The sequence below is a fragment of the Perna viridis genome, chromosome 5 (assembly GCF_037379345.1).
Source record: "Perna viridis isolate PV_CMFRI_1.1 ecotype Kerala chromosome 5, ASM3737934v1, whole genome shotgun sequence".
NCBI classification, from domain to species: Eukaryota; Metazoa; Mollusca; class Bivalvia; order Mytilida; family Mytilidae; genus Perna; species Perna viridis.
Genome location: NC_142449.1, coordinates 11,573,821 through 11,592,544, shown reverse-complemented (window position 1 = coordinate 11,592,544; position 18,724 = coordinate 11,573,821). Strand labels below are relative to the sequence as shown.

General features: G+C 31.4%; 1 long non-coding RNA gene across 1 annotated transcript; it reads right to left on the bottom strand.

Annotated features, from left to right (window-relative positions):
* Positions 1–2,302: 2,302 nt before the first annotated feature.
* Positions 2,303–11,081, bottom strand: LOC148616029 (uncharacterized). Its single transcript, XR_015922094.1, has 2 exons — positions 10,871–11,081; positions 2,303–2,925 (listed from the first exon to the last, which is right to left on the bottom strand). It is a non-coding gene; the product is annotated as an uncharacterized LOC148616029 (long non-coding RNA).
* Positions 11,082–18,724: the final 7,643 nt, after the last annotated feature.

Sequence of the window (18,724 nt, the reverse complement as noted above, 5' to 3'; positions counted from 1 at the left end):
GGGTTCAACTTCTAGAACAAAATGCCAGTGCCAGTAACTCTTTTGAAGTATTGATTACATATTTAAAATGGGTAATCTGAGCAATATATACTTTTATAAGGTTAGAAAACGTTTGAAATGATGCCTTTTACTGCAAACCTTTAGATAAAATATTCAAATTGAAATATGAACATAATCTCTGTCATGAGACAGTACGGCTGACCAATAACCTTGCCAGTTTTACAACTTCTTAACTTTTTAGAGATAAAAATATACTTTGTTTATAATTTCTTATAAGACTTCAAGCTTTCTGTTTTCATTTTGTTGCTTTGTTCAGCATATGACTCTATTCAGCATTCAACTATGTTTAGCATATAAGTTTGTCCTTTCGTGCAGAAGTATGAATATTTGTGTGACATTAATTTGCAACAGTAGTTGACTCAAGCTGTGCCCGGCAATGCTCTTCCATCAATATAAATCATCATAATTTGATATTTGGTAACCTTATTGAATATTAACATGATTTTAGTCATAATGATTAATTATTTAAAAAATATATTCCAATTCCTTACCCTACAATCATTAAAACTTAAAAAAAATTACATTGTGAACTTTTCTGAAAATTTGTTCATTGATTTGCTTATGTAAGGTCCATATAATTTAAGTTTTGTACGAGAATTGAATTATGGACTTTTTGCAAAATAGAGGTTTTTTTATAAGCAAATAGCTGAATAATATCCCCCTTTTTAGTTACTTTGGTAAATTATAGCCTAAAATCTCTTCTACAAAAAAATACAATAAGATAGTAAATAATTCCATGTTAATTCCGATATAGTAATCCTTTTGAATTGAATTTGATTTGATATTCAGTTGCTTATTTAAATATATTGTCACAATGACACTAAATGATTCAGATTTCTAAAAATATTCATGTTCAAAATCTGCACGGTGAATTTTCTTAAAAAATTGACAAACGATGCGCCAAAGTTAGTGTAATATCATGTGCAAATTTAAAGTAAATTGAAATATGGAAACATTTTTGGGGTATCCCAGATCTACTACCTTAAGTTGTGAAGATAAATACTATTCATCCACTACGTTTTGTTGGCGGAAGCATAATCTTAAAAATAATTGCTTTACGAATTTGAACTTAGTCTAACAACTCAAAATTGTCCAACAATATCTCATGAAAAACCATAAACTTCTACAAATATACAATCTCAATATCTCAATGTATTTACCAAAAGCAAAAGGAAAATAGGGAAACGAAATGTGAAAATTTAAAGCTTACGACTTATAGATTTATTTCTTATTTATATTTCAAACGTATTATTATATCGAAAACAGTGATTTATCAAATATGTAAAACAAAATCGAAAATTAACATGTAAAATAAATTCAATAATTTCAATCTAGGACTTTTTCAGAAAAAAGTCACAAATCGAAATTATAACTCGTGCCCAGAACGCTTGAAGATTTACTTTTTTAGTTGATGCGTTCTTTGTCACTTCTGACCATATTTACTTAAAACTCACGTGCTGAAATCCGTACGAATCAAGTTCAATGAAAAATAATTAATCATGCTTAGAAGACAAAACATTTGAATTTGAAAATAGTAAAATATGACCACATAGTGCTTGGTGCATTGAAGACTAATTGACAATCGTTCATTCTAGGAAGGTCAAAGGACGCAAAATCCGCGTTCAAAGTCATAATAAAATAAAATGATAAGGAGAAAGCGAGTTATCTTCCTTTGATGATGAAATTGTATTGTATTTCGCAAAGTGTATAACTCGAATAACTGACACTAATAAAAGAAATTAATGCCATGTCTAGCTTCAGATCACATTTGAATACGATTTCAGGGAAGACTCGTATGTTTTTTTTTTAAATTTTTTTTCACCATGATGCACTAACTACCTGATTCTTACAGAGAATAACACTTAATTCTCCTATTGTAATCATTCTTAACAAAATTATGTCTTCTTTTTTCCCTGATATTGACACTAGTTTTACGGACCTTCCTTTTAAAATATTACTATTGACACCTGCCTAGATTATATCAGTGCGGATTTTGTTTTATTACTCTTCATTTATAATTTTGCAATGTTTTGTAATGTTAGAAATATAACCATAACAAAATCATTCATCTTGTCTCGTCAATGTGTTTCTCAGCTTAAAATGTATTTATGTTGTCTTCAGCACCTTGGTTATAACTGTTGTCGATTCTGAGAATGCAGGAATTTTGATTTTGACGTTCGTGTCATGGTCGGGTTCGAATACTTATCCAATCTCATCCACTTCCGTGATGTCTTTTTTGTAAGTAGCGATGGCAACACAACTGATATTACGAAATTCCCTCACTGGTATTTCAACTCCAACAAATGTAAAGTAAAAACAATAATGTTTTATATAGCTCATAGCATAGCGGTTTACGTTACCCCTAGATAAATTTGAATCCTTTTATAGTTTAAAAAACATCATCTTAAGCAATGAAATGTAATTTTATATTGACTGAGAAACCACTCTGTTATTGTGATTTATATTAACAAAGCCTACAAAAGATTAGGGTAACTATTTTTGAAACAGGATTATTTAGGTCAAAGAATAAAAATATCTTATTAAAACGCATTTAGGCAAACACATAGATGAAATATTTGTGTGTGATTTTCTTTCATTTTATCAGTTTATACTATAAGAGATAGTATTAAATCTTTTACAATTTTTTACACAAACCATGGCCAATTTTTTCAATCATATTTTTTCTTTCAACTTCTTGTCGGTTTATTTGTCCTTCTTTATCAAGTTCTCCTTGTTGTTTTATTTGACGTTCTTTCTTTTCTTTTCCTTTTTTCTGTCGCTAAGACTTTTTCTGCGTTAATTCTTGCCCTTGTTGTTCAAACTTATGGTTTTGTTTTCTCTATTTTCTCCATGTCAACGTGGCTTCTAAATTGAAATAGAAACAAGTATACTACTTAACTCTTTGTAAAACTTCTCTGCGATTGAGTTCATGTTTACCTATATTGGTTTAATCTTTCAGAGATGAAAACTTTATGATATAGCTAGGATAAAGGCATTCTGATCAAGAAAGGAGTACAAAAACGGACATTTCCATTTTGGGAACATTTTATAGATGTGCATTTCTTTTCTTTTCCCTTATCGGGTTGGGGGCGATACTATAACTAGGTATTAACTTAATTCAAATTGTAAAACTATAAAGAAAGAAAACGAATCATTACGTTTACACTTTTATTCAAAGTATGGAAAACGCCTAATAAGTGCAAAAAGTATTTTAATTCGACATATCGAACTAGCAATAAGGTAAATATTCAACGACTGAATAGAAACATTATTATAGTAATTTGTGTAAACACTTTTTTTAAAAACATTTCTGATCCTCTTTATATAAAATACACATTTGTAATAAAAGTCAATACAGAAAATTCAACTCGTTCATAATTCATTTTTGTTATTCAAATAAAAGGTGTTGTATGTAAATGTCAACGTTTGGATATGAATAACACATTTCTGCACCCTTTTAGACATTTGTAATATTTGAAGCATTAAATAAGGCCATTGTAGCATGATGTTTCATTCTCATTGGTTAAGATCGTACAATTAGTATTTTGTTATTCTATCAAAAAAAACAAGAGGGGTCATAATTAAAATGTTCAATCCTTGATTTTTTATTCGATTCATAAAAAGTATTTGTCATATCACTCTATTGAGTTATAATTTATTTTCTAAATTTCTTTGAATAGATCAAACACTCGTTATTAACGTCGTTGTGAAGGTTTGATTTTTTTTAAAAGTTTTTTTTTCTTAAGAAATATAAAGATTATATAAAATTTATACAATATTCCCTACTATGACGTGCTTTAAAGCTCTTACAACCATGGTATTTTAAATGTGATAAACACATGACCAAAATTTCGTGAAACACATAGGCTGCGTCTATTAAAAAACAATTAAGAAATTAGTCCTATAAAAATCATAATAAATCACGTAAAAACTCCATTTTAACATTGTTTTACCATGGGCTGGCCATTTATGTCGTTAATTAACTGAATTTCCGTAATTCATTTCATAAATGACAATATCCAAAGAACATGTACAGACGACAATAAACCATACATCATTATAAACATATATTTTAAAAAGTAATAAAACTTAAGTTAATCCTACGACTGCATATATTTCTTTTTTCTCGATTTTTGTTTATATGGTATACTTGTGTAACCAAGAATCAAAGCAAAGTTAATTTTAAAATTCAATTTTGGCAAAGGACGGTACTTCATGCAGAACTATTTCAACTTCACAAAACTAATAACTTCACTTTTTCCTGAAGGGTACCTCACACGTGACGCCTTGTATAATATAAATTATATATTCATAAAATAGTGTGAGTACGATATCGATAAAAGATAAGGTCTTTATTTAAAGTATTGTTTCCTTGATTACATTAACTACTAAAAAACAAAGAAATGGCAGACCAAGACTATAAGAATTCTTCAAACATCGGCGTTTTCTCTTTTTGTGTGGGAAACATTTCTATATAACAATTCTGTTGACCGAGCAGAAATTTGAATTTTTAAAGAGAAACTTAATGTACATTCATCAAAAGAGTATTTTGTCACTTCATATCAAATGATTTACATAAAATGTATTTGAACATGGAAATGTCACATTTGACATGCATAATACAATCAATTGAATTATTTGTGATAAAAGGTTATAACGGAAAAAAATGGAAAGAATGGAATGATTGAGTTTTACAAAACCCCTTACCAGTGGCATACACAATAGTCATGTAATATAGCAGAAATATACTTTAATCATAAGGTATTTTTCGGAGACTGAATATCGCATCTATCCCATAGAAATTGACACTGAATACATTGAGAGATCTCGACCTACATTAAAGGTCGACGAAGAAAAAGGAGGGGTAAAAGTTTACTATTCAAATTGTCTATTTTTCATTAGTATGCCCAAACTTCCTTCCAGGAGGTTTAATGTCATAATTATATCAAAGCCTGAAAAAGCTACATGGATATTTTTGGTCTACAAATAAACCTTTGCAACAATTTTATATAAAAAATATGATGTGGTATGACTGCCATTGAGATAGTCATCCACCGAATGCCAAACAATGAACAATTCAACTTCTACAGGTCACTACATGGTCTTCAATGATGGGCAAAAAACCCATACCATAACGCATCGACTACTATATATAAAAACGTAAAACGACTAACAATACACATAAAAAGACACAATGACAACCACTGGACAACAGTTTTTTTTTTTTTGTTTGGAACTGACACATGAAGTAGGGTTAAACATGGTTCTAAGCGCTTGGCTCTCCTCGGACAGTGGTGGAAAATACAACAAATCGAACTATATAAATTTGTCGAATTTGGATTTAACTCTTAAGATCGAAACAAACACTTTAACAAAAGACAACAAGCTGTACCTTCTTCTAAAGAGTACTTGTTATTTCTGTAAGCAAGTTGGAAATCCAAAAGCAACTTATAAGTATACATAGTTACTCAAACTAAAGTATCAATAAAAGCACGTCTAACAGAATCAGTTTAAGCATATCAATTATTATCAGTCGTTATCATGTGGCTATTTGACAACGAGAACAACTTGTTTGTAATGTTGTTATTTACGACTTTCGCTTTTACCCGAATTTTGGCATCTTATAAACAACTCCATGGGTGTTTCTAGAAAGAAAAAAGGAGGACGTTTTTTCTTATCGATAAACCTGGTCCAAACTTAAAGTTAAATAAGTGTCTGGGTTGTTTATTTTATTGTTAAGTTCCTGTTTTGTATTGTTATATATAATTTGCATTATTTATGGTGTTATTGTTCTGTTTTCCTGGTCAAGTTGTTATTTTGTTTTCATTTAAATCTTATTATTTGCTCTATTAATTGTATCTTAAAGCAAACCGTGTAACTGGGACTCCGCGCTGATGACCACTATGTATCGATTCATCTAAAAAAGAAGGTGACAGTGTAAATGACATAATAACTACTTTTATTGAAAATATTGCAGTCAAGTTATCGGAAATTCACTTCGAAGTCATAGTTCTTTCAATTTATCTGTTATCTATGATCAAATGCATTTATTTTATTAAACTTTGAATAAAGCATTAAAAGTAATCGATGTAATGATCTTACGTATATGTTCCTTTGTAAATGGTACCAAAACATCATGCCATCATTGACACTGCTTTACTTTTAAGCTTACTTTTTCAAAATGGTACGTAGGTTCAGTTACATGGCTATTTCTATACATAATAGTCTCATGTTATAGGCAAATTGAAGGCCAATTGCATCCGGAACCATCCGTAGGCAAACCGGAGTTCTAATTTCTTCTTGAATAAATTAGAATTCCAATTTGAGCTGGATTTCAAAGCAGTGCAAATAAAAATTATAATTTGCCCTAGGAGAACTTAGAATTTCAAATTTACACTAAGGGATCCTGACTCCTACTGGCTCTAAGTCAAAAATTCAAAAGATAAAGATAAAAAGTTTTTAATATGCTTAGGACAATTTCCTGGTAAATTAAAATACACAAGTACATTTATTTATTATTTTATTTTTTTTTTATTATCTCATAAGTTAGATAGTGAAATTAAAGATTGTTGTGTATTTCATTATCTAATGGTTTTAATGGTTATTAAGTTTTCTGTGACAGGTGTATTTTGATTTAGTTTAGGGCTTAATGCTTTGAACATAGATTAAAAGTGTTGCTCACACATATTTAACGTATATATCAAAGACTGAAGTCTTCAAAGTCGCCAATCGTCAAATATTCTCGGTCACTGAAATTTGCTTACTTTCAACATCCGAAATGGTACAAATGCGATATGCTTAAAATCGGGTGACTTCCGCTAAAATCTTGGTTCCTTTGATATGATTGCGTATTCTTCCGTAACCGTGATGACCCGAATGTTTTCCATTACCTGGAACCAGATTAAACAACTGGCAATAGCTATATATAGATATCGAGATAATAAATTGACCTTTATATATTCAATTGTATCGAGCCCCTGTGTTTGAATCGGAAACTGGGTAATATTACATTAATTAAATGCTTACCGATCTTTTCACCTTTTAAATTCAAATTCTCAATCGCTGTGGTCCTCCGAATTTAAAGTATTTAATTCTTAGTTCATTTGCATGATAACTACTCATATCTCTTCTACATATGTTGTATATTGAATATCCAAATTCATTTATATATTGTGACATTCAACCATATCCATTTTCCAACCTTCAACCATAGCCATATTTCTAACATTCAAAACAAATAATTGCTCGCAGTAGCTTTTCTTATTTTGTCTTACGTTACAACACATTTATTCTTTAAAAACATCCAACAGCAATATATTCAATAATATCATGCGCATTATTTAACTTTATATTACATTATATATTCAATGAAAAAAACAAAAAACAAAATACAAAAAAAACCTACGTCTCAAGTTTCTGTGTGCACCTTCAATATCCAAATGACCAATATTCCGGTATTTATGTGACCCCACCCTTTTTATCGCTAAACTTTTCCTCATGCTTAATTATATACTCTGTCAAACATGGAATACTAATTTGTATACCCGTATTTAATTGACCAGCTTGTATATCAAGTTTAACCTATAACGTAGCAGGAGTATCTATATAACGGGAATACCCCTATTCAAACAAAACGAAATATATTTAATTACGTTCTCATACAAGTAGAAAAAACACACATAGACTTGTGTATGACTTTTATTAAAAGAGATTAGTTGCAGCGATCTTTGTGTCGCTTATGGTATTGACCAGGGAACCAGATTAGAAACTAGATTAAACAAGTGGCAATGACTATTCATAGATATTGGGGCCCTGCTAATGTACATGACCTATATAGACTTGTAACGAGCCCCTGTGCCTTAATCGGAAACTGGGTAATGTTCAATGCTAACCGATCATTTCATGTAAAATCCCCTCTCTCATACAAACAAGAAACATTAGTTGTACATTTTTATCTCGTATGAAGCTAGAATTATGATGCTATTGCGGTGAACACAGCACAGATCTGTAGCATTACGTGGAGTCAAAATATATAATTATTCAAATCATATGGGTATATAAAGTACTGAAATGACGTGTGCAAGAAGTCGCTAACAATATTAGCGACTTAATAAAACTTCACATGGATGAACACAAAAATGCATTCTACGAAAAATTATTTGAATATGAAAGTCACCTGTCATACAAACATGACAGCGAAAAGCTTCTGGAACAAAGTACAATTCTATATTAAAATGTCTGGAGACAGACAAGAGAAAAACAATAGCTGAAGGAGAAAAATTCTAATAGTTGGTTGTTAATAAAATTAAGAAAACAACATTTGTTGAAATGGAGATTATACTTTGTCTAAAAACAGATTGTCGAGCTTTTTAGAAGGATGACGTGCTTAGTGTTATCTAGAAATTTCATCTAAGAACAGACCATTGGGGTCGAGGAAAACATGGCACGAAGTAAAAACAAGTTAAGCTGGAATATGTTATCTTTTTATAGAGACTTGCTCAACATGCTCAACCAGAAAGCCATTGAAGAAGTCAGTTGCCGGGTAACCAATTACATCTTTGTGATATCTCACAAGAATGCAAGCCACATAAAAGTTTCGCTATATAACGCACACTAGAGATAATTTTAGCAAATTCTCGTGGACTTATCCCTTAGAAAATAAAACTGCATCTGATGTAGCAGAAATACACATATTGGACTGCCAAAGATTCTACAGTCAGACAATGGACGTGAATTTGTGGTATCTGTAATAGCAAAACAACAACAACAAAAAACAATACTTGGTTTACTTGCTTATTATCCACGAGTACCCGAGACACCCACAATCACAAAAACAGCAGGGTTCTTTAACATATGACGAACGGGGTATCTTTCCCAACACGGTGCACCACTGTGGTTGTCGGTAAAGTTTTCCGTATTATTGCCTGACGATCCACATATAACACGCCAGGGGTACCCTATTCCACCACCTTGGACACACAACCCAGTTGTTCTGTGTGCAGAGCGCCCTAGCCCCGGCCAGGATTATGCTGAGCACTACTTAGTCGCCCTTTACGACAAGCTTAGTGCTTCTGCAGGCCTTTTCTTTTGAACCCCGGACTGAAGTAGCTGGAATCGCAGACAAAAAAACAACTGTGACAGGAATGCTCTCTCAAGACCGTTGAATATCATTTTTGAGTTGTGAATTTTTGAAAAACGATACATGTACAAATGAAATACTAGAATGAATTTGGCGATCATGTCAAAGACAACAACCAGAGCAGGGTGAAAAATATTAGCACAAGGCGACTCATGAATCCCGAACACTTGCAAAAATATCTAAAAATAAATCAGAATTAGCTTGGTGCCCGTCCACCTGGTAATCCGTATTTCTTTATTTCACATATTTTTATGTCTAACACCATTCTAGATTTGTGCTCGCAGAAATCAAGGACATGACTGTCACTGTGAGGGAGGAGTATGTAGTGGTCCAAGACAGACTTCCAGTAGCTAAAGCCCTATATATGAAGGATAAGAACATAACTATGACAGTAATCCAGAGAGTAATGACATATTCCTTATTACCACTATGTTAACTGGTCTAAATATCAAGCCAACTATTGGAAATAATTTCTTATTCTCAATTCATTTGTGACAAATGTGTTGCCTTGGAGCTTCAGGATGCAATGAATATAGTCGACTTACCAGACACAATGTCATCAGAGACAGTGCTACTGTCAATATGCGAGAAGCTAAACGATGCCGTTAAAATACTCAAGCCGAAGGTCCAAAACACAAGCTACACAAAATATCACAAACAATACATAAATAAAAAAAAATAAAAGAGATGTCAATATGCTGATTTTTCATTGTTTTATTTTTTCATAATAAAATTTTGTAGATTTATGTAATCAATAATAATTCATTGAATAAAATATGTTCAAAATCAAAATATGTTCAAAATCAAAATATGTAATATGTCCAACAACAATATTTTTTTTTTATGAATTATAAACATATATTAATTTTGAAATGTTCAGTAATATCCAGAATTTTCCCGACCATTACATCTAGTGTGATTCCAGATCATACTAAAATTTAGTATTTTTATTATTATAGAATCTTCCTATAGCAAATCGAGATATCCGAATTTGTCCTAGGACAAATTAGAATTCCAATGTACACTGATTAAAATTCAGGGCAAATTAAGACTTCCTATTTCCCCCCTGAGTGTTCCGGACCCTATTAGATCCCAATTTGCCCTATTACATTTTTGTCGACCTGAAATTATATTTATATAATCACCAGTATATCTATTATTTTTAAAAATTAAAATCACATTTCAGGAAATTGTTTTTCGACGGTTCCTTAAGTTGTTCAACAATCTGCATGTTATGAAGTTTTACAGTATCTCTCATTTGTAGAAGTCAAGTATTTATTTGTTTTCCATATTTGCTCACTTTCTGTATAACTGATTTTGTTGACGACATAACTTTAGTTGCATTTTTTGTACGTTTTGAATGAGTCATTAACATCCGTTGGTTTTGGGAGGGATTTACTGTCATTTTTCCGTTCATAAATCAGGGATAATGCTTCTATTTCACCCTTTCATGCTACAATATAATTAATGAGTGATAGAGCAGTTATTTGCCCTGGACAATCACTAAGGTTTGGCTTTGGTTTGTTTGTGAGACTTTGTAACACAACTTATTTATTATGTTAGATAAGCATATTAATGATAAATGAAAATGGAATTCATATTAAGTACTTTTAAAACAAATTGATATAAAGTTAACAAAGCAAGGAATATTCAGAATAATATTAAACTTACCAGCTGTTACATTATCAAGTTAAATTGCTTCTACTCAGGAAGAAGTAAAGTTACAGTTGATCCTGTTGTGTAATTTACCGTTTACGAATTCCGGATATGGCGGAATACAGTATATAGATTGTCAGCAGCATCTCGAAATTTAATATTAATATTAAGGCACCGGGTTCTTTGATATTGAAATTAAATATTGATAGACTCATGATACTGTTGATAATCTATAAACTGTATTGCTGATAAGTACCAGAAATACCATGCAATATAGATATGTAACCCTTGTCAATTTCAATGTAAATGTCACGAACATATTTGCGCTAAGATCATAAAAACAGATAAAGGGCTTATATATTTTATTTTACTCAATTTCATGTCAAACATGTAAATAAAGGAATAAGTTTTCAATGATCATTTGTTTGTTTATAAGTAGGTCTTTCTATTTTTCTACTTCCTTATGGTAGATACAAACATGTACACAGCAGGTTATTTTCACAAAATCTCATATATATCTAAATGAGATGTCAATTCTTGACGGAGCTCAAGTTGTCTCCCTTTTTATTTTTCTAATTTACTACAAAAAGAAAGCGTTGGTAATAACACCATGGGGTTATAAAACTACTCCTATGTTAGGAATTCATTATAAACTCCTTAGAACAACAGGCTTTTAAGTCGCATTCCCCAAAAAAAAACATGCAGTATCGATTATAAGAAAATAGAATTGCCACAGTGCTCGTTTACATAAGGCGAAATCATTGACGATCGAACAACTTAGTATGAGTTTTATTCAGAAGGTGAGTTTATACAATAATATCAGGAGGCGTGAAAGAGTTTTTTTAGTAAAAGAGAGTAATTATCGGTTTAAAACATACAAAAAGTAGTAATTTCGACAAATACACTTGGTGCTGTGTATGACATTATTCTGATTGAGACATACACTCTAATTTATATTCATAGTATCAGATATCCATTTACATAAGACGACGAAAGGGAAAAGTTAAATATCTATGACGTTAAGCACAAAACCTATTTTGCCAGATTTCTAAATTGGCTGGTAAGTATAGTGTTGATAAAATATATATCACGTGCTATTTCGGATTTGGCATTGATGTCCAACAAGTGAAGATAAGAATACTTGAATATATTTTTGTAAGAAATTCAACATATTGTTGAGGTAGTATGTTTTTTCATTCGGTCCGTTTTGGTAATCTAGAATTGACTACCCATTAGATATTGCGAAACTGATTCTACCTTTTATTTATAGAAAATCCCAATTATACGTTTAGATGTTAGATGCTTTCTTTTAAAATTAAAAGGGGTTTCATTTCACGACAAGGAATTTTATAAACGTTTTCGAATCGTTTTATTACTAATTGAGAGAATCTATTCACAAGAAATGATCACTGCAATGTAACAATTTTTCTTATATATCATTGCAACGCTTTGTTGTATTGTACCATGGAAAACTTTCAAACACCCCAATGGACAATATAGAAAAGATATCTTCCATCACAAGGCTATTCTGCTTTATTGGTAGTAGCAAACTATAAATACAGTTGTATAACATTTCCGTGTGGCCACTAAAATTTAACTGATTTTGCCAGTTCCAATAAACATTTTTTTGCAAATTTGTGGTTTTTAACTACTTTAGCGCCTAACAAATTTCTTGATCATACCCATACACGCACTATGTGATGAAGTACTATCATCAGTTGTTCTTTATATGCCTCCCATTTCTGAATACTTTTAGTAAAAGTCTATATTTTTACACCTTTGGCCCATTTGATAAAAAAGACATATGTGTAGTAGCTAAATATATACGTATTTAATATAAGGAGACTAGGTATGGTTTATATATCAACGAGAAAACATCCCTATCGGGATGAAAATGTCAGCCTAAAGCCACCCATTGTCTTCAATGAACGACAAGGAAATCCTCATAACAGAGGGCAGGCTGCAGGTGACCCAAAAACATCATCATACACAGATACAGCGAAAAGGTTACACAAGTAATATAAGAAATAAACTAAAGGTGAAAAAGAAACAAGACATACAGAGGCAAGAAATTCCTGACTTCGGAGAGGCGCAAAAAATTCGGTGGGATTAAAGTAGTTTGATGCGATCACAACCCTACCTCTTTAGAATCTGATCACTTTGGAAATAATATTACACAACTAAATACACCTTAAATCAGTTCACAAAGGTCAGAGTCACTTTTTATAATGGAAATAAAAAAAAACCTGAATATAGATTACACCAATTGACAAACTGAGGACTACTAGCAGTAAATTGACTTGCCAGCTCTAGAAAAGTTTAAACCTACAAAAAGTTATGTCTCCATCGTATGTAAAAGTAATCCCAATTCTTCCAATGCGGGGTTGAAAATCACGGTACATTATATAATAAAGACACAACCTATGTCATGTCAAAAACTGCTTTAGAATAAAATGTTTTAATTTTTCTATGTAAAGACCCTATGAGCAAATCAATTTTAATAACAAAAATAAAAATTGCATATTTGACCGATTTGAAAGATGTTGGGCTCCTTTACAAGCTATTTTTCCATCATAATTTTACTACACAGGAAAACTTTTATTTATCAATTTCTTTTTTCTTTCTTTTTTGATTTTTATTCCAATTGAATTTCTGGTCTTTAGATACACTGCAGTCTTAACTTATATATTATTAGGAATGAGTGATAGATGAATGATGTAAGAATGAAAATAGAATATATTTACTCATTTTTTCGTCCCATTACGTAAATGTGTTATACGTGTCTGTTAAATGTTTGTATGTCAGTGATAATTTCTGCATTAAGAACTCCCTGTATACCTTAGTCAGGTGGTGATGCAAGGGGATTGGGTAAAATCCTGAGTACAAAAAAACAAAAACAAAAACAAAAAATGCAATATCATAACAATATCCCCTACGATAAGCCTATTCAACGGTTTGGTTAACTTAATTGACAGGTATCGTTCTTCGTGTAGTATATTACTGTAAAACAAAGGATGAGATACCCGCACATATTTATCATGTACATCTGTATTTGAGAGTAAGTTTCTTGTATGGTTGAAAGGTTTTGTGAATGTTTTACGAGCTTGAGATATCGAAAACATGGTTGCAGTAATTTCTCGGTAAAATTTAATATTAAGTTTACCATTATCGATATCAATACTAAGATCAAGAAGCGGAAATTCTCTATTATCAATATTTGCTGTGTTTAATTCATCTTTAGTATAAATAGTGAAATTATCATTGTTTATAGCCAAAATATCGTCCAAATATCTAAAGGTGTTATTAATGTTTTCTACCAAATGTTTTTTGGAATGGTATTTATTTATTCTAGGTATAAATTGTGACTTGGAACAGTACGGAAAAGGGTCTGCAATAGGTGATCGCCATGGGAATTCAAATAACTTGACGATATATGGTTTGGCAAAAGCATACGAAAATATTGTTTAACAGCAATTTGAGTGTTGTAAGCATATCAAAAGAATCCAATTTACGTAGTTTTTATGTTTTTCGTTCCAAAATTTTATCTGAGAGAATTCGAACGAATGTATTCACACGCCGATTTATTAAATGACCATTGGATAAGATATGTGATTTATGAGATAATGTGGAAGTGTAGTATATAAAGTTGAAAAAAAACTTTGTATAGATTTGAAAGATCCCACATGATCAAACCCTTCAAGACTCCAAAATAATTAATTCCACTATGTTCATAATTTATAATCAGATATTTTGTGGAATTGAGCGCACTAGTAAGTAAAAAAGAAAGTTACGTTGTACAGCAATTACGTAAAGAGGAAATGAATCCATATTTATAAAGTGATTTGTGGAGTTTTAGAAGCCAGTATATAGTAGGAACTTACATGCTTCTAGGCTCAGCTTGTAAAGAGGTAGCGACAAGTTTTTGTTTTGTGCTTGAAATACTTTCTTATTTCATTCAGGCACTCAATTTGGAAGATTTAATTACATTAAGAGTTTTTCTATGCACGTAAAAAGCCGACTATGTCGACTTACCATTAAAAAAATAGTTAAATATGATTAAACAAAAATGTCAGCCTTTATCGCAGTTGACATTCTTTATAAAAATAGAAGACGTAACATTATTTGAAAACTACGATTGTCAATAAAACAAACGTTTCAGAGTGATTTGGACATTTGCTACTTTTCTTTTGAATGGATCAAAATTATCTCTGCTCTCTGAGCTTGTGTGCGTTGTACATAAAAAACTTTACTGGCTTTTGCTATCCTTGTATTTTTTTACTGGGTCGGTGTCAGTAGTCTTAATTGAACGTGTACCATTTACGTTTTTTTTAACTTGTTTCCTTCTTATTTTGTGTATTGTTCTATACCTGCGTCTGTCTTTCCGTCATTTACACTTCGAAAATAGCACAAGAATACTTCCGCCGATTTTACTGCAAATTTCAGAATATATTTCTTTCGAATGATGTGAGCAACAATTCTAGTTCAATAGAACTATAATAATACACATTGGAATAATGGGATTGTTTTCCTGTGTTCAGATTATAATTGAAAACCGTTTGCTACCATTTTCCCAAACTTTTGTAAAATATTTTATTATTATTCATTAATTAAAAACAAAACAGATTCAGTGAAATGTAAAAGATGTTCCAGTGTATTATCTAATTACAAAACTGGTACTTTCAAAAATCACCAAGAAGCCTTTAAGTACGCCCTTAAAGTCCTAGACAATCAAAGTGACATAATTCACGTTAACAGTAAAATGACACTTCTTTAAAATGAACTAAAAGTAAAAATAACGACAAAAAAGGCAAATGAAGGAACAACATCTTCTGGCTAAGTAAATTAGTTTCTTTTTAATTTCATTCCCCCCATTATTTAATGATTCCCGAAGCTTTGGAATGGGCGTATTGTCAACATTCCTTTCATATGCGGCAACATCCCTTCAGCGCCTGCATATTGAGTTTGTTTTATCAAAACTCCTACCTTATGCCAGAGCTTGCCGTAACTACGCAGACTTTTTGTATCGTGCTAGACTTCTTACAATTAAGTTTCTGGGACAGGATTATGTTGCTACGAGATTGAAGTCATCACTACAGTAGTTTTATAGTCGTCATCATGAACTCGTGGGTCGTTACGATGTATCCACGTGAAACTGTTTAAACCAGTTTAATCGATCGTAGGCTTAAAAAATATAGACGAAGGAAAGTTGACAGATTTTTATTTATAGACATGAGTTAAGCGTTTGATGGGATTAATCATATTGTAATATTCCAGAAACTTATGTCTGGCGTTTGTGAAAATAGTTTGAAATGGTTCAATTCATATTTATTTTACAGAGAGAAATGTGTTGGTTGGAATGGTGTTTTATCAGAGCCAAGAAATATTACTATAGGTATTCCTCAAGGTTTTATCTCTGAACTCTTGTGTTTTATATATTATATGTCAATGACTATCTAGATTGTTTAATTCATTCACATGCAACTTTTTATTGCTGATGATGCATTACCAGATGTTGCTGATAAATGAGTAAATTAAATAGAGGTAACAGTAAAAAATTACATATTGTACACTTTTTTCAATGGATGAAAAGTAACAAACTTACACTGAATCTTAAGAAGACTCAGTGCAAGTTCATTGGCACTAAGTAGAAATTACCTAAATGTATTAAAATAGATGATATTGTACTAGACACTGAAGTTCTACTTAAAGCAAACAACTTATTTTAATTAGTGTTGTACTGTATGGTCTAATTCAGAAAGTGAAACAGTGTAAAAATGTTATTCGAATTACAAAAAGGGCTGTACGTATCATTTAAATGCGCATAATTTATGACATCATCACATAAACTATATGATAATTGAGATGTTTACCAATGCCTAATTATCTTATATATAGAACAGCTATACTAGTGTTTAAGTATTTGAATCAATAAACACCTGAGTACCTTATATATATTTAATTTGTTCATTTAATAAGACATACTGGACAGAATGAAAGTAATATGTTATTTGTGCCAAGAGCCCGAACAAAATATTTTAAACGATCATTCATTACATTAGGTAGTTTATAATATGCAAACAAATATTAGGCATTGTACAACAACTGAGAGTTTAAAAAAATAAATCTTGAAATTATTTTAGAAATGTTACTGCTAATATTTAATATATAAATATGTGTAGTTATTTATTTTTGTCATTTTATTGTGGTACTTTTAATTGCATCTTAATCTTTTTGTTGTACATTTATACATGACCACATTGTAAACTAGTCCAAGGACTAAATATTCTATTCTGTTTAAATATAGGAGATGATGATGATGATGATGATTATTATTATTATTATTATTATTATTATGTCTAATTTATTTTGGGCATAAAAAATTAGACAAAACATATCCCTGTCTGATATCATTTGATACTGTGTATATGGTAAATTGTCTGACAAATTTAACCGTCTTCCAAACCTTGCCCCGAAAAAAACTAAGCATATAATATATATGATTTGTGCACTAGTGATAAAGAGTAATCAAGGGAACCTAGGTTATAGCGGTGATCAAAAGAATGTAATCCAAGGACAAAGACCAGACATCGAAAACAGACATACACAACAAAGAACATAAAGTAACTAAAATCATACATACAAAGTAACAAAAGCAAATAGGCAACTCGGACTCCACTAAAAACTGGGTCATGGACAAGGTTCACCGATAAGGTAAGCGTCCTCTGCTTCCTTTTTAGAAAAACCCGCCGAGTTGCTCATAAAAAGTCAAGTCCGGGGTAGACAAACGAAGTAAGGAAAACTATGACCTGTTGAATAAATCAGTTTTCAAGACGCAGATGGATATACCATTATCATTACCATTACCATTACGAGTTCATGATGACGACCATAAAACTTCTGCTGTGATGCCTTAAATCTTGTAGCAACATAACCCTGTTCCAGAAGCCTATTTGTTAGAATTATAGCGCGATACAAAAAGTCTGAATAATATCGGCAGGCTCTAGCATAACGTATGAGTTGTGATATGAACGCTCCATACGCAGGTGCTGAAGGATGTTGCCACAGATGAAAGGAAAGTTGACAATTCTGAATGAAAAGTCATCACGTTTGTCGTAAAGTTTGGTCAGTAGTGTTCCTATAACATCGAATTCTAAGTGTAGGTCAATACATGAGGCTGACTTAACAGTGTCTGTAGTATCCTTTATCTCTAATTCTTTGGGGGTAGATTCGATGTATCAAATCCACGAAATTAGGATTCTTTAAAGATAATACGTTATCTGTATAGGGGAAACCGAGATTAAAGGATCTAGCCAAACGATATTCTTTCTTTCCAATCAGATCAGCTATACAATCAACCTTATAAGAGTGAAGGAATAGGTCAGCAAGTAGAGGAGCACAATGTGTTCCCATTGATATGCCGATCGTTTGTTGAAAAACACATCCACCACACTGGACAAATATATTGTCGATTAAAAATTTCAGCATTTTGTAATCATCTTCCTGTTATATTTGGAAGATGATTTGGACTTATTTCTTACAAGGTATGAGGAATCTCTACCAAAAACTATATATCTGTATCTAAGTGTACAATCTTTATTGGAAAAACAACGATGTGTAATGTTTTTCAGTCGCGATTTTACTGAGTATGGGAAATAGACGTATACAGTGTTGATAATCATAGGTTTTAATGCTATTATGTTCTGATAGTAGTCTTGAACTGATTGTGTTTAAAAGATCTTTTGAATTTTTCAGGATCCACATTGAATTAAATCAATTATTTCAAACCATCCAGTTACTTACCGAAATGAAAATAGTTTTCCAAGCAAAATGCTTACCTTTTTCTCTTTCCCCAACGAGACCACCAACCAG